Below are 3,836 nucleotides of genomic sequence, written 5' to 3'. Positions count from 1 at the left end.
TAGGTAGAGCCGAGCATTGACTTACCTAGGGTTGGGTCTTAAAACCTTGATCAATAATTATCTTAGGGGAAAGGTGCAACGGCTGTGCCAGAACTTCGTTAAGGTTCCCTGAATCCTAACTAGTTGCTGGAAAAAAGTGTTGCACTCCATGAACCAATGGTAGCTACGATCTCTCCAATCAGACAAGAAGCCCTTGTGGGACACCTTTGATGGAGCTAGCTCATGCATCAAGACCTCAGTTGTCAAACTAGGACCTCGAGCTTGCAGGTTGATCCTCGTGGGGACAACCCGTACCTTCTGTTAGGGGGTGGACTCTAGGAAACCTAGACGATAGACCCTGTGCATTCTCGCGAGTGCCAGGCGAAGCCATCTGGGATAGTTCCCCGATGGACCATTAAAACGTGCTACTAGGGATATGTTAGATAGGTAGGTGACACGTGGTATCATAGCATAATTGAAATGAAAAATATCTATGGTTTTTAAGACTAACTGTTCTAAGTAATAATCAGTGTGTTAATTGTTAAGGGATAAATTTTGGCATAATAATGAAGCCTGGAACCAGTTCCTTGTTTTTTTAGCAATGTAAACATCTACATTGAACACCACGGATGATGAGTGGAGAAGAGAAATGATGAGGATACTCGATCGCCTATATGATCCATCCGCTGTGAATCGCGAAAGAAGATGGTTCTGGGATGAGCATTATTGTGAATGGATGGAAAATTTAAAAGTAGTTGAGGCATTTATCTTTTGTCTGTCTAGAATGAATCCACTTATGATTACCAGTGGTTGATAGATACGTCTAGACCGTTATGTCTATGACAAGGTACTAAAGGTAATGTCAGCCCCGACAAGATTATAATCCAAGGATATCTCAAGTATCGAGATTACTGTATCCATGGTTTTCCAGATCTGGCATTTTCACAGTATAGGTTTCTAGACATAGACATCAATTGGCCTACTTTCTTCTACATGAATGTAACTAATATCCATCCTTGAAAAAGAAAGATATAGTTATATTCTATTTTGGAAATTGTACATAGCATCTAGCCTATCCTATCAATGTTGATGTATATCTACTTGTAAACATCTGCCATTTGTAAATATTCATTACTTGTAAAAATCATAACATATGGCTATTGATTATAAAAGATAACAGCAACTAAATTTTGTAAAAATATTGTGCTCTTTGGCCTATCATTGTTTTACAAAACTAGTAAGATATGTTAATGTGGAAACGAAGTTGAAAAGTTTAAAGTACTAAACTAATTTGTGAAACTTATGATAACCCAGGGTAATTGCCGCGAAAACTAGCCCTGCTAATTAGGCTATGATCGCCAAGTTGAAATTGACCAGTGAGGCACGCCTATGGTGGAAACAATGCTGTAAAGACCAGGGACTTACTGAGATAGCTATCACCTGGGAAAAGTTGAAACAAGCTGTGCGTGGTCGATATTTGCCACCAGCTTATCGCACGCTAAAAATGAATGAGTTCTTTAACTTAAGATAGCTGGGAATGAGCCTGGAGGCATATTACTCAAAGTTTATCTCACTACTTAAATATGTGCCTTCCATGACTATTGCTTAGCAGGTGTCTAAGTTTTGTCACGGATTGAATGCTCCTCTAAACACAGGCCTTGAATCTATGCATCCAACTGATCTGCAAGATGCTTTGATTCGTGTAGCACCTCTTATTCAGGAGATTCAATCAAAGCCAAGGAATAATAAGCTTTGGAATCAAAACAAAGGGACTTCATGGGGCTATCTTAAGCGAGCCCAAGGTCAATGTCCACTTGGTCAAGAAAAGAGGGCCAAAACAAATGTAGACAGGAGCTTCATACCTACGGGAAGTAATTCATGAGTACCTAGGTGTTTCCATTGTAATGAGCCAGGTCACTTTAAAAGACAGTGTCCAAAGCTTGGCCAAATTCCTCACCAAGGACAGTACATAGGTTAGAACCAAGCTTAATTGCAAAAGAAAAAGCATCTGCTATAATTCTTAAAGATCTTGAATAAGAGGGAAACCCAACTATGGAAGCTGATATGGAGAGGGCATCAGTTCACGTCACCCTCCATAAGAAAGGCCCAAATAGCCAATTTTCAGTGATTCAAACACCAGCAGAATATGAGGGTAAGTCCTTTAAAATTCTAATTGACTGTGGAAGCACACACTCTTTCATGTCACCAAAGTGTGCCAAGAAATTAGGTATAGACACAATACCTACATCTAGGTTACTTGTGGAACTTGCTAATGGAAAAGAAATCATGTCTACTCAGCAAACTTGCAAAGTGACATTTAGCCTAGGAAGCAATCTCTCTGAAATGGGATTTAGGATCATGAATTTAGGGGCCTACGAATGTCTATTGGGTATAGACTAGTTAATCCCCAATGACACACATATTCAATGTAGAAAAGGCCAGTTGACTTTTCAAAACCTAAAGGGGGAAATAGTGATGACCCAAGGTGAGGCTGGAAAACCCAAGGTTCAACTAGACAAATCATCTCGCATAATAAAAGGGTTAAGAAAAGGACTACCAATGTATCTCATAAAATTAAATAAGGTTGAGCAAAATAAACAAGATGAGGGAGAGCCATATTGGCTGAAGGAATATGATGACATCTTCCCAGAAGAGCTGACTGAATTACCACCTCGAAGAGAAGTCGATCACGAGATCAGACTTGAACCAGGAGCTACTCCAATTGCTAAGAGTCCATATAAAATGTCTATCCCTGAAGCAACTGAGGTGAAAGAGCAACTCAAGCAGTTACTGGATCAAGGATACATCAGACCCAATAATTCTCCATGGGGAGCCCCAGTACTGTTTCAAAAGAAAAAGGATGGAACTCTCTGCCTTTGCATTGATTACTGAGGTCTAAACTAGGTAACAATCAAGAATAAATATCCAATCCCAAGAATAGACAAGCTACTTGATAGGCTGCAAGGGGTGAGAATATTTTCCAAGATTGATCTCCTATCTGGTTATTACCAAATAAGGATCAAGGAAGAAGATATCCCCAAAACTGCCTTCAATACCAAATATGGTCATTTTGAATTTCTTGTAATGCCTTTTGGTCTAACTAATGCCCCTACTACATTTAATAGATTAATACACGACATTTTTCGACCTTATCTTGATGAGTTTGTCCTATTCTTCTTTGATGACATCCTAACTTATTCCAAGAGAGACGAAGACCATGAGTTGCAATTGCGCATTGTGCTGGACACCATGAGGACGTACAAGCTTTATGCGAAGAAAAAGAAGTGTGCCTTTTTCAAAAGACGGATGGAATATCTCGGATTCATAGTTTCTGCTGAAGAAATCTCTGTAGATCCAACCAAAGTTAGAGATGTTCAAGAGTGGCAACCTCCAATGATAGTTAAGGAAGTGAGAAGCTTCGTAGGACTGATTGGATGGTATAGAATTTTCATAAAAAATTACACCCTAATAGCTACACTCCTCACTGATTTGCTAAAAAAGCAAACTGCTATTGTTTGGATGCCCATTGATCAAACCAGTTTTGAGCAGCTCAAGAAAAGTTTGGTAACAACACCCATCTTAAAGCTACCTGACCTAAGTCAAGAGTTTGAAGTCGTAATAGATGCAAGTTCTCTTGCACTAGGTTGTGTGCTTATGCAGCAAGGTCATCCAATAGCCTATTCCTCAAGGAAATCCATGAGAGGAATTACGTCACCCATGATCTTGAGCTATTAGCTATGATCCATACTCTCAAATTGTAGTGACACTATTTTCTTGGAAGCAAATTTACTTTGGTCACTGACCACAAAAGTCTCAAATGGATCTTTACTTAACCAGTCCTCAACATGAGGCAGCGT

Source organism: Lygodium microphyllum, chromosome 12 (assembly GCF_053477565.2).
Source record: "Lygodium microphyllum isolate KBCC chromosome 12, Lygodium_microphyllum_v1.1.10, whole genome shotgun sequence".
Classification (NCBI taxonomy): domain Eukaryota; kingdom Viridiplantae; phylum Streptophyta; class Polypodiopsida; order Schizaeales; family Lygodiaceae; genus Lygodium; species Lygodium microphyllum.
Note: the sequence above shows the minus strand (reverse complement) of the source record.